We start from the raw sequence: 15,647 nt of genomic DNA, 5'->3' as shown, positions 1-15,647 counted from the left end.
AAATTATTTCAGGTGTGTACATCTTCTAGTTTGCTGGAAGCTGCTAATTATTTGACCTCTTTTGGGGTTAGGATGGCAGGAAGTGACTATTGGGAATGGAGGAAACTCTCTGTCTCACTGTCTAGGGAAAGACAGAACCTGTTTTTGTCTAGGTGGCTAGTATAGGAGAGAGGTGAAGCTTTAGTGATGTCCCAAGGTTGGAGGTGAAACTTTGTACCCTCCCCCCTGTCCTTCAGCCAGAGAAATATATAGACATCTCTATTCTAGGCAGAGGAGCAGCAGGCATCACTTAACTGAGGAGCTCAGGAATGTTATTTTAAACTCTGTGGGTTGCCATGTGGGTATACACTATCAACTTCTTTTGTGAACCACTTCCCATACATAGAAATTTATCACGGACATAATTTAATATAAGGAAATATACATTTACCTTGTGATTTGCTGTCTAGAAATGTCGTTTCATATAGATATGGGATATAATTTAGCCTTTGGCATTAATTTAATGTAACATTAAATGAGTGACAATTATTTTTTCTTAACAAGCTTGGAACACTTCTCTGATTTTGGTAATTGTATATTGTTGGATCAAGACCCATGCGCCTTCAGACAGCCTTGGCTCTGTGCAGACGGTAGTCACAGCGGGGAGACTAGCATTTCACAATGAAGCCAGCAGAGGGCAGAGTTTCCTTTTTCTTGCTGAACTAGAGATACTTTTTGCATCACTTCAAGGTAGGAAACACCTGGCCCTCATTTTAATGTGCATTTCTTGGCTAATTAGAATCTAAATAACGTTGTCTATATTTTTATACCTTGTATGGATTTGTCAAAGAGCGTGCTTGTTCATACTCTGCCTGTAATGATACTTCTACTGGGGTGCTGGTCTTTTGCTTATTTATTCATAATATTATCTGCATGTTCAGAGCCCTCAGAAACTTATTCACACCATCTCCATATGACAAGACAGGAAAGCCTCTGAATATAAACCCCAAGTTTAAAGCTCTTCTCTTCCCTTGGATGGCTTAGGATATAGCCCTGTATTATATGACCATTCTGTCCAATGCTGTCCCCTCTGTTTAGGTGCTTCCTCAAGAATTAGCAATATGTTCTGGCTTTTATCTTTGCCATTGAGGAGATCAACAAGAACCCTCACCTCCTCCCCAACCTGACCTTGGGTTATAATCTCTACAATGCCTTTGAAAGTGATCACAGCAGTCTGGAAAATGCCCTGCTTTGGCTCTCTGGAGGGAATCAGACTGTCCCTAACTACAGCTACCAGAGACAGAGGAAATCTCTGGCCATAGTTACAGGAACTATGTCATCATTTTCAGCCCAGATTGAACCACTTCTGGAGCTGAACAGAATCCCACAGGTGAGAGTCTGACTTCTGGTGAGACACTCTGCTCTTCCCCTATGCCTTTCCCTCTCATCCCATCAAAAAACAAGGTAGAAGCTGTGTGTATGCATGGCACAGAGTTCTAAGCACATTCCAGAGACTTCCTCAGATTGTGAGATTATTCCTTTGGTTGGGAAGTAGGAAGAAAGTGACAGGCACGAGCAGTCAGCACTTTGAAACCCAAGTTCATGCTCAGGGTCAAGGCATGAATCTCACAGTTAAGGGGACAGTGAGTGATGATGGCTCACAGCTCTTTACATCCTAGGACATGCCTCAAGCACAGAGAACTTCCTCACCCAAGGACAGGAAGCTCACAGGTAACAGCCAGAAGCCAGTGTCTTGGAGACATGGTGATATGAAGCCTGGTTCCCTCCTCTCAATTTTGACAATACTGAAGAATCATCCCAGCCCCAGAGGATTGGCAGTCCGTTGTAACTGTTTCGTTGTTCAGCTGTTCTGAACCACAGTTCAGAAGGTCAGTTTTCTCTCCCCATTTCTGCCTTGCTACATCCCACTGGCATATATGGAGGGTGCCGCCATAAATTTTCTACATGGGTCTCTCCATCTCAGATCTCTTTCCAAGGATCAATCTGACCAGCCCCAAGCAAGAGACATTACTTATGAACACAACAGCATAATGTAGGAGATTTCTGTTCTGGAATGTTTTTTCAAGAAAATCTGAGAGGATAGGGCATTGTAATCTCCAGAATAACAGATAATGCTGTGGTGATACATTGAATCCATCATGAAGATATTAATGAGACAAGATTTATTTATTCTCAGCATTTACATGAAACACTGATTGCTAGGTAGAAGGAGTTTCTTCTTCACACACAGGGCGAGTTTGATGGAGACACTGCAGTCTCCTGGGCACACGATCTGAAAATCATGCTTTCTTCAAATACCATCAAAGGAGATTAAAAGCGCATAGAGATCTTAATATTCTCTTTTATTTTTTGTAACCTAGTGATAGGAATTGTCTGAAGAAACCATGTGTCCTTTCTAAAAGTGAGGAGTCTAGAAAAAATAGTCTTCTGTGGGCCCAGAATGAAATGAAAACTGTGAAATGTCCACTGAGATCTCTTTTCTCCCTGTCACAGAGAGAATCAGCTCACTCTCTGCCCAAGAAACATAGCCCCAAGCCCACGAAACTCAGAATCATGTTTTTCTTTTCTTATTCAGGTGGCATATGGTCCTTTTGATTCTTCACTGAGTGATAAAGACCAGTTTCCATCTCTTTATCAGACGGCCACGGAGGACAGCTATCTTGTTCATGGAATGATAAGCCTGTTGCTGCATTTTGACTGGACATGGGTGGCACTATTTTTGTCTGAAGATGGGAAAAGGAGCAGTTTGTCTTGGACCTGAAAGCAGAGATGGTAAAGAATGGTGTATGTGTGGCCTTTACTAAAAAACTTCCTAGCACTAGGGAATTGCATGTATTAAGTAAGTTACATTCAGTGATCATACCCATAATTTCATCTTCAAATGTGTATATAATACATGATGATGTGGATGCTTCAGTTCTGTGGACAGAATAGCGGTGTACTATTTAACCTTGGGCAAGGTATGGATTATGGTAGCAAGGGGAGATTTTCTTTTGAACGAGGCATACCACGTACTACACTCTTTCTATGGAAGTCTCTCCTTTTCACACTGGAAGAGGGAAATCCCAGGTTTTAAACACTTTCTCAAGACAGTTAATCCTTCCCAATACCCAGAAAACTTTTACTTCAGGAGTGTGTGGCATCAAATTTTTGGATGTTCACTTACGGGATCACACTGTGAAAAAAATTGGAGACTGCCCACTCAATTCTTCTTTAGAGTTTATGCATTAAATTACTGATATGACGAGGTTGTCTCGATACACTTATTTCACCTAAAATGCTGTGTATATAGCGGCCCAAACCCTCCATGAAATGCTTGTGGTGAAAGCAGAAATGGAATCTTCAGGAGATGCATGCTTCTTCCCTGGAAGGTAAATGTCCTTCAGATGCAGGTCATGAATGGACAAGCAAAGGCTATCTGGTTGTATTTTATTTTATTTTATTTTATTTATTTTTTTTTTTTCTAGGGGAAAGCGCGAACGCAGTCCCCCACTACCACAAATTATGCAGTCGAGTTTCCCACATTTGGGGAAATCGCAGGGGTCAGCACATCCGGAGTGCAATGGATAAGCCTCGCCCTGGGAAAACCACCTTCGTGATCATGGTATCTCCCCTGCCAGGTAAGTATTATCTGGTTGTATTTTATTGAGATGAAACATCATGACCATATTTCTGTCTCAAGTCCACAGGATTCAGCAAATTGGATGCAGAGTTCTTTCACACTGGTTATACATGTATCTATAATTTCTGGAGAAGGAAATGGCAACCCACTCCAGTATTCTTGCCTGGAGAATCCCATGGACAGAGGAGCCTGGTGGGCTACAGTCCATGGGGTCACAAAGAGTCTGACACTACTGAGTGACTAGGTCTATTTAAAGAATTCTACCATGGAGTGGTCTTTACTTTCTAATTATTGTATTAGGATGCATGCTGGAAAAAATTCCTTATTTAGGATGTAATATAGTAAAATATCCAAGGGAGACTTAACAAAACATGTGAAAACCATAAAATTGTAAATTCTATACATTTCCTTAAAGTGTAGTTAATTTCACAAAGTACTGACACAATTATCATAACAGAATCCAACACTTTCATCTATGGTGGTATATATGCTGTGGCTCAAATATTCCTTGAAATGATTGTGGTGACAAAGAGAAATGAAGGCTCCCTGATATTCTACAGACTCTGGAAAATGAATTATTGCTAGATATAACTGTTTCTATGAAAGCTGCAAACAATTTAAAATGTGAGAACACTGATGTTTATAAACTTAACATAAGCTACATAGTTTAGCAGTGAATTCACTGGATTTTAAGGCAGGCTTTTATGAATCTACAAATCCATTTCAGAATGTATTTAGAAATTTTTGTCCTCATACACAAGAGACAAATACACATTTTCAAGTTGTTGATAAAATGAAATAATCAGATCCAATAAAGTACCTATCCTTTTAATAGCTTTTAATATATACTTAAAGGAAACATGCTACAATCTTGGTACCCAAAGTACAATTTCCAACAGGCAGAATTCTTAATAAAGAGTAAGAAGATACAGCTCAATTTTGGTATAAACCTTTATGATATTTTAATTTACACTGGTATCATTTGTTAGTTTCCTGCTCAAAAGTGGTCTTTTAAATAATATCCCACATTCTTCATATAGGTTACCAGTACCAGAAGGAGTTCTATGAAACTTATTCTAAAAAAAATGTGTAATTGTTTGTTTTGACCTACCTGATGGTTTTCTGATGGACTAATATAAGACTTCCTTTATTTCCTGTATCTTTGAAACTTCCTAGGGCTGAGGTGGTAACCTGAAGTGTGTTGAACATATAAAGGTAAATGAATTAGCTTTACCTGGGGTCAGAAATTACGGTTGGGAAACACTATATAAAACCTCTATAGCATTGGAGGATGGGCTGGGGAAAGAGATGCTTTGGATAATAAAGACTTTAAAAGGCTCCATATATGAGAAAGAATGTGGAATATACAAGATTGGCTCAGACAACACCGTAAACAAAATAACAAGTGTTACAATCAGCAGTAACTATAATTGCTGGGTAGTGGGGAGAAGCTGATTTCTGTAGCTTTTCCATTAGAATTTGGACAAATACTCTGAATATCAAGTTTTTATCAAAAATACAGAGAAACATGGAAGAATGGCTTATACTTGTTGTTGTTCAGTCACTCAGTTGTGTCCGACTCTTTGCAACCCCATGGACTGCAGCATTCCAGGCTTCCATATCCTTCACTATCTCCCAGAGTTTGCTCAAACTCATATCCATTGAGTCCGCGATGCCATCCAACCATCTCATCCTCTGTCACCGTCTTCTCCTCCCGCCTTCAATCTTTCCCAGCATCAGGGTCTTTTCCAGTGAATCAGCTCTTTGTGTTGGGTGGCCAAAGTCTTGGTGCTTCAGCTTCAGCATCAGTCCTTCCAATGAATATCCAGGGTTGATTTCCTTTAGGATTGACTGATTTGATCTCCTTGCTGTCCAAGGGACTCTCAAGAGTCTTCTCCAACACCACAGTTAGAAAACATCAATTCTTTGGCACTCAACCTTCCTTATGGTTCAACTCTCACATTTGAACATTACTAGAAAAACCATAGCTTTGAATAGATGAACCTTTGTTGGCAAAGTAATGTCTCTGCTTTTTAATATGTTGTCTAGGTTGGTCGTAACTTTTCTCCCAAGGATAAGCATCTTTTAATTTTATGGCTGTAGTCACCATCTGCAGTGATTCTGGAGTCCAAGAAAATGAAGTCTGTCATTGTTTCCATTTTTTCCTCATCCATTTGACATGAAGTGATGGGACCAGATGCCATGATCTTAGTTTTTTGAACGTTGAGTTTTAAGCCAGCTATTTCACTCTCTTTCACCTTCATCAAGAGGTCCTTTAGTTCCTCTTCATGTTTTTCCACTAGAGAGGTGTCATATAGGAAAAATAAATTAATGGAAATGGTGCCTGAGACACCCCTCAGGAATTATTGCTCAAACATTCTATCTGGGAGTTGCTATGTATGCTCCTTTGTTGAGCCTACATCTTCATAAGCTTTTGAGCAGTCATACTGAATACATCTATTTGATGGTTGAAGAAAAATCAGTGGTAATGAATATTTATAATTTAATTGTACATTTTCTTGTGTGTTTCCACATGACTATATTTACCACCTCATCAAAATTTAAATGCATACCTGGAGAACTTATAAAAATAAGTATTTTGTGGTCTATCTAGGAATAAAATAGACATTTGCTGTTATATTTATGAAAGAAAATAAATTTTGTGTGGATTATTTCAAACTTAAAAACACGAATTAAACAACAATAAACATAGTATTTTCTAATGACACTGCACTTGCATTCTGACAGATGTAGTCCCCCAAGTGGGACACAAATATTTAACTCAAATTTTATAATGAATATTCATATCAGTGTGCATAATAGCAAAAGTGGAGACAACCCCAGGGTCAATAAACTGATGAATGACAAAATGTGACTAATGCATGCAATGGAGTAAGATTCACCCATTAACAGAAATAAGTTTCTGATACACTTACAAACTTAGAAAATAGTATGCTAAGTGAAAGAAGTGACAGTGAAGGACTCCATTTGCATGAAATGTGCAGAATAGGTTTATCTATAAACAAAAAGTAAATTATGTGTTCTAAGATGCTGATTTAGGGGAAATGAGTGATTCCTTAATTCGTGTGGGATTTCCTTTCAGATAAGGAAACTGTTTTGACATCAAACAGTGGTGATGATCGCACAATATGTGAATTTACTAAAACTCACTGAATTATACTGCTTAAAATGGTGAATTAAACCTTATGCAAATTTTACCTAAATCTAAAGCAAACAATATAGATTTAGTACCTCCTACAAGACAGTGTCAAAAGTTCTGGGTTTAAAGGATTAAAGGCGAAGTCCAGTTTCAGTAACACTCTACAAGATGTAAATTTTAGTTTCCTTTCATAGGGAAAGTTTCCCCTCTGTTTTCACCAATCATATTGTGGGGTAAAAGGTAAGAGGAAAAATCCCATGTTATACTGATTTACAGTACAGACTCTTCTTTCAAGAAACCCCAAGAAAAATTTGTCTGGGATTGGGATGCACCAAAACCCATGACTGAAGCACCCTTTGATTGTGTCATGAATGTGTTGACACGTTCATTGAATGTGTCATTGAGTTAAATTCCTTCTCTCTTTGTTTTCAGAATGAGAGGTAAATTCCAAGTCACTAGAGTCCTGGAGATGGTAAACACACACACACACAACTACCAGCAAGAACTTGAAGCTGGGGAGGTGGAAAGAGATGGTTCTTTTGTAAGAATGGGCCTTCCATCTTTAATTTGAATACACTATTTATTTTAAAGTTTCTTTTTTCCTAGCTTCACCCATTCCTAAGAAAGCTCCAGTTTAGAAACAGTGCCAGGGAGCACATATCGTTAGATGAGAAAGGAAGCCATGTGATGCAGTATGATATCCTGAATGCTGTGAGTTTTCTAGCTGGTCTTTGGCTCCAGGTTAAAGTGGGAGAGTTTGGCTTCAATGGTCTATATGATCAAGGCTTGGTGATCAATGATGAGATGGTAGAATGGCCTATTGGATTCAAAGAGATATGACATTGTTTCAAGATTAGATATATAGACTAAAGATATTAGAGCTGATTCTTCATAAGAAATGAAGAGTATATACATTTCCCTGAGCACTAAATTTACTCTTTGAATTCAACATCTTCACTCATATTGTAGAATCTTACATATCTTCTGAGGCAGTGTCTAGAAGGAGTAGTTGTATAGGTGAATATTTTTAGTTTGGGTGTATCTATTTTTGCTACAGTTGGGTGAATGCAAAAAATAATGTTAATGGATATATTGAACACCATGACCTTATTTACATATGGATAAGATTCCTTCTTATCTTTAGATAAACGCAAATAGATTATGTCAACTATTTCTTAGAAGATTCCATTTAGACATTCCCTTGGTTATACGCACATTACTGAATCATCAAACTTCATTCTAATTAGTATTTCAAAGCATTGACCGCTGTTTTAAAAAAATTTCCCAATTTGAAAACTCCAGGGTAATTTTAAGATGATTCTTTGTGCACCTGTTTAACATTTTGCACATGAAAATACTTTGAACTATTTTACAAGTCTGTGCCACCCTGTTCAGGAGCCATGAATTGCATTAATCAAAATCTGCATTCCATAACACTTTCTCATGGTTTGTGTCTTCATTAATTGTTTATGAAGCCACTTTTCATAGTGTGTCTGCTTTGACATTGTTAGGTTCTTTTACCTAAAACCTCCATCCTCTATGCAGCCAATATGAGAGCATCAGTCAGTCAGTCAGTTCAGTAGCTCAGTTGTGTCCAACTCATTACGACCCCATGGACTGTAGCACATTAGGCTTCCCTGTCCATCACCAACTCCCGGAGCTTACTCAAACTCATGGCCATTGGGTCAGTGATGCCATCCAACCATCTCATCCTCTGTCATCCCCTTCTCCTCCCACCTTCAATCTTTCCCAGCATCAGGGTCTTTTCAAATGAGTCAGTTCTTCCCATCAGGTGGCCAAAGTACTGGAGTTTCAGCTTCAGCATCAATCCTTCCAGTGAATATTTAGGACTGATTTCCTTTAGGATGGACTGACTGGATCTCCTTGCAGTCCAAGGGACTCTCAAAAGTGTTCTCCAACACCAATTCAAAAGCATCAATTCTTTTTTAAATTTTATTTGTTTATTTTTTATTAGTTGGAGGCTAATTACTTCACAACATTTCAGTGGGTTTTGTCATACATTGACATGAATCAGCCATGGAGTTACATGTATTTCCCATCCCGAGCCCCCCTCCCACCTCCCTCTCCACCCGATTCCTCTGGGTCTTCCCAGTGCACCAGGCCCGAGCACTTGTCTCATGCATCCCACCTGGGCTGGTGATCTGTTTCACCATAGATAATATACAAGCTGTTCTTTCGAAACATCCCACCCTCACCTTCTCCCACAGAGTTCAAAAGTCTGTTCTGTACTTCTGTGTCTCTTTTTCTGTTTTGCATATAGGGTTATCATTACCATCTTTCTAAATTCCATATATATGTGTTAGTATGCTGTAATGTTGTTTATCTTTCTGGCTTACTTCACTCTGTATAATGGGCTCCAGTTTCATCCATCTCATTAGAACTGATTCAAATGAATTCTTTTTAATGGCTGAGTAATATTCCATGGTGTATATGTACCACAGCTTCCTTATCCATTCGTCTGCTGATGGGCATCCAGGTTGCTTCCATGTCCTGGCTATTATAAACAGTGCTGCAATGAACATTGGGGTGCACGTGTCTCTTTCAGATCTGGTTTCCTCAGTGTGTATGCCCAGAAGTGGGATTGCTGGGTCATATGGCAGTTCTATTTCCAGTTTTTTAAGAAATCTCCACACTGTTTTCCATAGTGGCTGTACTAGTTTGCATTCCCACCAACAGTGTAAGAGGGTTCCCTTTTCTCCACACCCTCTCCAGCATTTATTGCTTGTAGACTTTTGGATAGCAGCCATCCTGACTGGCGTGTAGTGGTATCTCATTGTGGTTTTGATTTGCATTTCTCTGATAATGAGTGATGTTGAGCATCTTTTCATGTGTTTGTTAGCCATCTGTATATCTTCTTTGGAGAAATGTCTGTTTAGTTCTTTGGCCCATTTTTTGATTGGGTCATTTATTTTTCTGGAGTTGAGCTTCAGGAGTTGCTTGTATATTTTTGAGATTAATCCTTTGTCTGTTTCTTCATTTGCTATTATTTTCTCCCAATCTGAAGGCTGTCTTTTCACCTTGCTTATAGTTTCCTTTGTTGTGCAAAAGCTTTTAAGTTTCATTAGGTCCCATTTGTTTATTTTTGCTTTTACTTCCAATATTCTGGGAGGCGGGTCATAGAGGATCCTGCTGTGATTTATGTCAGAGAGTGTTTTGCCTATGTTCTTCTCTAGGAGTTTAATAGTTTCTGGTCTTCCATTTAGATCTTTAATCCATTTTGAGTTTATTTTTGTGTATGGTGTTAGAAAGTGTTCTAGTTTCATTTTTTTACAAGTCACTGACCAGTTTTCCCAGCACCACTAGTTAAAGAGGTTGACTTTTTTCCATTGTATATCCTTGCCTCCTTTGTCAAAGATAAGGTGTCCATAGGTTCGTGGATTTATCTCTGGGCTTTCTATTCTGTTCCATTGATCTATATTTCTGTCTTTGTGCCAGTACCATACTGTCTTGATGACTGTGGCTTTGTAGTAGAGTCTGAAGTCAGGCAGGTTGATTCCTCCAGTTCCATTCTTCTTTCTCAAGATTACTTTGGCTATTCGAGGTTTTTTGTATTTCCATACAAATTGTGAAATTATTTGTTCTAGTTCTCTGGAAAATACCGTTGGTAGCTTGATAGGGATTGCATTGAATCTATAGATCAAAAGCATCAATTCTTCAGTGCTCAGCTTTCTTTATGGTCCAGGTCTCACATCCACACATGTCTACTGGAAAAACCATAGCCTTGACTAGACAGACCTTTGTCAGCAGAGTAATGTCTTAGCTTTTTAATATGCTGTCTAGGTTGGTCATAGCTTTTCTTCCAAAGAGCAAGTATCTTTTAATTTCATGGCTGCAGTCACTATCTGCAGTAATTTTGGAGCCCAAGAAAATAGTCTTTCACTGTTTCCTTTGTTTCCTCATCTATTTGCATGAAGTGATGGCACCAGATGCCATGATCTTAGTTTTCTAAATGTTGAATTTTAAGCCAGCCATTTCACTCTCTTTTGTCTTCATTAAGAGGCTCTTTAGTTCTTCACTTTCTGCCATAAGGGTGGTGCCTTTTTGCGTATCTGATATTTCTCCTGGCAATCTTGATTCCAGCTTGTGCTTTAACCGGCCCAGCATTTTGCATGATGCATTCTGCATATAAGTTAAATAAGCAGGGTGGCAATATACAGCCTTGACGTACTCCTTTCCTGATTTGAAACAAGTCTGTTGTTCCATGTCCAGTTCTAACTGTTGCTTCTTGACCTGCATACAGAGCATATGAGACATATGCTCATAGTAAAATACATACAGAACATTTTACTATGCTCTCATATTTTACATAAATTAAATGCTCTCATATTTTACATATGAGAGCATAGTAAAATAATGTTTTGCAGATAAAACTTCGGTATCATGACCCTATGGATATTTGTACTGACAAGATTTTTGGATTATGTGGTTAAACAAGAGAAACACAAGGTTCATTGTCAGGAATATATGATATAGAAGCCATGAAATACTGCGGTAAAATTTAGTTTGTCTTTGTAAATATTTCAGTGTAAAGAATGTGGAAATGTCATTTAGTATCTCATACTTAGGTTTCTAGAGAATATGGCAAGGCTGGGATTGGGGAGGAGACCTGGTGATGTAACAGAAGATGAAATGTTTTTCTTCTGTGAGAAATACAGATATTCTCTGATAGCAGCTAATCATATACCAGATTTGACCAAAGATTGTCTATTTTTCCTTTCAGACACCAAAATTTGCATGTAGCCAGAGATGTATTTCAGGGTTCAGGAAAATTCACAAGAAGGAAGGCCTATTTGCTGCTTTATTGTGCTTTGCGTCCAGAGAGAGACATTTCCAACCACATAGGTGTTGGGGTCCTTTAATGGACCGGAATCTGGAGGTACGGAGTCGACGATAAGAAAGTGAAAGAGAGAAAGAGGCCGATGTCCCTTGGTTTACGCAGAGGACCAACAAAGTCCTTGACACAGGACTTGCATCGCTCACGAAGGCACCAGGCGCCCTCTCGAGGGGGTCTTAGAAGCCCGGGCAGAAAAGTGAGCACGACGGGTCTCCACGCTCCAGAGAGTCAGCCAGAAAAGGAGAGAGAGAGAGAGAGAGAGAGAGAGAGACAAAAAAGACCCGGGGACCCAAGCTCTGATGGAGCAAAGGTGCTTTAATGATTTTTCTATGAGTATATATAGGCTGCAGTACAAGAAACTTCTTTCGGGAATGATAGAGATCAGAAAACCAAATGTACAGCAAACGTTACCAAGGAAACATGGGCTAAAGTTAGTCACAAGGCCAGAAGACAATCCCTATCTCAAGAAAGGGGAAGGAGACTAAGCTATTTTGTCCTAAGGAGAATATTTACTAAAGGAGACTCATGCTTGCCTCACACAATGACCTCAGTCCCTGGGAGCAGCGTGCTGTTCCGCTTGAAGAGGGACAAAGGACTCATGAGAGACAGTATGTAGGAATCCTCCCGTCAAACATTCCCTGACACATAGGTATAAAAATTTATACTCACCTGTGGTCATCCTACCAGGGCTTCCCTGGTAGCTCAGCTGGTAAAAAATCCACCTGCAATGCAGGAGACCGCGGTTCAATTCCTGGATTGGGAAGATCCTCTGGAGAAGGGGTAGGCTACCCTCTCTGGGATTCTTGGGCTTCCCTGCTGGCTCAGAAGGCAAAGAATCCACCTGCAATGTGGGACACCTGGGTTCACCCCTGGGTCGGGAAGATCCCCTGGAGGAGTGCGTGGCAACCCACTCCAGTATTCTTGCCTGGAGAATCCCATGGACCGAGGAGCCTGGTGGGCCACACACAGTCCATGGGGTTACAAGGAGTTGGACACGACTGACTGACTGAGCACAGCATGGTCATCCTGCCCCTCACCCGTTTCGTGATGAGAAGGAAATGGAGGGCTATGCGGAAGGGGTTATGGGGGACTCGTTTCTCAATTCATGTACTTATTTATTTTTTGACCTTTCCACTTTTATTGTGGTTAAGTTGAGTAAGCTCCTGGAGTTTGTGATGGACAGGGAGGCCTGGCATGCTGCAATTCATGGGGTCACAAAAAGTCGGACACGACTGAGCGACTGAAATGACTGACTGATACATCATTTAAAATTTACCATTTTATCCTTATGAGTACAATTCAGTGACATTAACAAATTTCTATTGCTGTGCGATCTTCTCCACTGTCCCTCTGCAGAACGATCACCCTTAACTTCATCTCCTTTAACATGAAACTTACTTCCTCTTAGTCTCAACTCCCCTGTGAACCTCATTCCACTTTCTGTGTCTATGAATTTGCCTATTCTAAGCATTAATACATCTATAAATAAAGGCTTCACAGGTGGTGCTAGTGGTAAAGAACCCTCCTGCCAATGTAGGAGATATAAGACATGCAAGTTTGATCCCTGAGATGGGAAGATCCCTTGGGGTAGGAAATGGTAACCCACTCCTGTATTCTTACGTGGAGAATCCTATGGACTGAGGACCCTGGAGGACTAGAGTCCATAGTGTCTCAAAGAGTCGGACATGACTCAAATCACTTAGCCCTTAATGCACATCTATAAATAAAACCATATTTGCCCTTTGGAGTGTGATTTTTTTCAAAAGGATAAGACTTCCAAAATTCATGCACATTGTAGCCTGTGTCAGATAAATTCCTTTCTTTTTAAGGCAGAGTACTCTTGCATTGTATATATGCACCTCATTTTGTTTAGCCAATTATCTGTCAACGGACATTTGGGTTGTTTCCATTTTTTGCCTATTGTAAGTAATGCTGGAGAGACATTATTTATTCAAATCATTGCTTCAGATTTGAAGAGAATACACCTAGATAAAAATTGCTCACTGATGCTAATTCTATGTTTGATTTTTAGAGAAATTGTCACACTTATTTCTGCAGCAGCTGTACCATTCCTCATTCTTATCAAGAACATACAAAGGTTTCAAACTTTACATCCTCTCCAACACTTCTAAATATTATATCAGAAGGGATTAGCATGTACAATGACAGGAAATGTCTCTGTTTGCCACATTTTGAAATGTGGTACAAACAAAGAAATGTTGAGTCTAATTTCTCCCCAGATGCAGAGCTGTGTGTCCAGTGCCCAGACCAAGAGTATCCAAACTGGGAGAGAAATCATTCCCACCCCAAAATTGTGACTTTCCTGGCCTTCGAGGATTCTCTGGCAATGTCTCTGGCTTGCACGGCTCTCTGTTTATCTGCCATCACAGCTGTGGTTTTGTGGGTCTTTGTGAAGCACTGAGACACCCCCATAGTCAAGGCAAATAACCGGGCTCCCAGCCATGTCCTGCTCATCTCCTCATCCTGTGTTTCCTCTGCTCCTTACTCTTCATTGGTCGTCCCAGCACAGCCACCTGCATCCTCCGACAAATCACATTTGGAACTGTGTTCACTGTGGCTGTTGCCCCCGTTTTGACCAAAACTCTGACTGTGATCCTGGCATTCAAGGCCAGGAAAGCGGGAAGAACCGTGTGGCAGTTGCTGGTAACAGGAGTTTCTAACTATGTCATTCACTCCCTTGTGCTCCCTGATCCAAGTGATTCTCTGTGGAGTCTGGCTGGGAACCTCGCCCCCTTTCCTTGAGATGGACACTCATTCTGAGCCCAAGGAGCTATTATCGTGTACAACAAGGGCTCAGTCACTGCCTTCTACTCTGTCCTGGGATAGCTGGGCTCCTTAGCCCTGGGAACATTTTCCCTGGCTCTCCTGGCCAGGAACCTGCCTGACACCTTCAGTGAAGCCGAGTTCCTGACCTTCAGCATGCTGGTGTTCTGCAGTGTCTGGGTCACCGTCCTCCCTGTCTGCCACAGCACCAAGGGCAAGGGCATGGTGGCCGTAGAGATCCGCCCCATGCTGGCCTCCAGTGCTGGGCTTCTGGGCTGCATCTTTGCCCCAGAGTGCTACATTATCCTCCTGAGACCCGAGAAGAACTCTCTGAACGTTCTGAGTAACAAAAGAGATTCTAAGGGAGATAGACATTGATGTTTTAGCCCGTAAGTCTCAATCACAGTTTTGGCCTTGAGCAAAGAACGACTCAGAGAAATAATATTCTGTTTATTCATTCAAATGTTAGAAGCCATCAAAAACTATTTCAAGCCTATGTGTCAAGGATTCTGCTCCATCTCTTAAGAGCCTGTACAGCTACGCTCGGTCCTCATGCTCACAGAGAGACGTTCTATCTCAGGTTAATGACTTTCCCAAAGCTTTTGGTATTAATCTAGCCATTTCCTCTATTGTTGTGTGTACAGTAAGCACATCTTTATTCCCTCAACTGGTCTCCATCCCGTGACTGTTCTTAGATAACTAAATAGTATTCAGAATACTTTTACTGTACCTTCTGTTTTGATTCTTCAGTGGCCAGTTAGTGTAAAGAGTCACATTTAGATAAAATATTCAACTTATACGTGATTTGCCAATGTGCTATTGCAACTCTTTTAGGGTTTCAAAACTCTAAATTAATGTAATATACTAATTTAAAATTAAATAAAAAATAAAAGATGTATTTCTCAATGAAGATTTAGCCAATTTTCAATCTTGTAATATATTTTCCCCATTATTTTAAATCATAATTTTCCTACTTACTTGACGTGAAAACCATGTCAAATACTAAGGAAGCTAATTTCTTATATAAAAATTACCTATATATGAATTAAGATGTGACAAGGGAAAGATTGATGGATCTTATGTGAAAATTAGAAGCAAATCCAATAAATATTTGTTGTTTTTGTTCAGTCACCAGTTTGTGTCCACCTCTTTGCTACCCCATGGACTACAGCGTGCCAGGCTCCTCTGTCGTCCACTATCTCCCAGAGATGGCTCAAATTCATGTT

The 15,647-nt window shown here is 40.0% G+C and overlaps 1 non-coding gene and 1 pseudogene across 1 annotated transcript; one reads left to right on the top strand and one right to left on the bottom strand.

Annotated features, from left to right (window-relative positions):
• Positions 1-3,464: 3,464 nt before the first annotated feature.
• LOC122701192 lies at positions 3,465-3,628 on the bottom strand. Its single transcript, XR_006343026.1, has one exon. It is a non-coding gene; the product is annotated as a U1 spliceosomal RNA (small nuclear RNA).
• Positions 3,629-13,834: 10,206 nt separating this feature from the next.
• Positions 13,835-14,799, top strand: LOC122699538 (annotated as a pseudogene).
• The last annotated feature ends 848 nt before the right edge of the window (positions 14,800-15,647 follow it).

Source organism: Cervus elaphus, chromosome 9 (assembly GCF_910594005.1).
Source record: "Cervus elaphus chromosome 9, mCerEla1.1, whole genome shotgun sequence".
Lineage (NCBI taxonomy): Eukaryota > Metazoa > Chordata > Mammalia > Artiodactyla > Cervidae > Cervus > Cervus elaphus.
The sequence above is the reverse complement of the archived record's forward strand: the minus strand, read 5'-3'. Positions and strand labels throughout refer to the sequence as shown.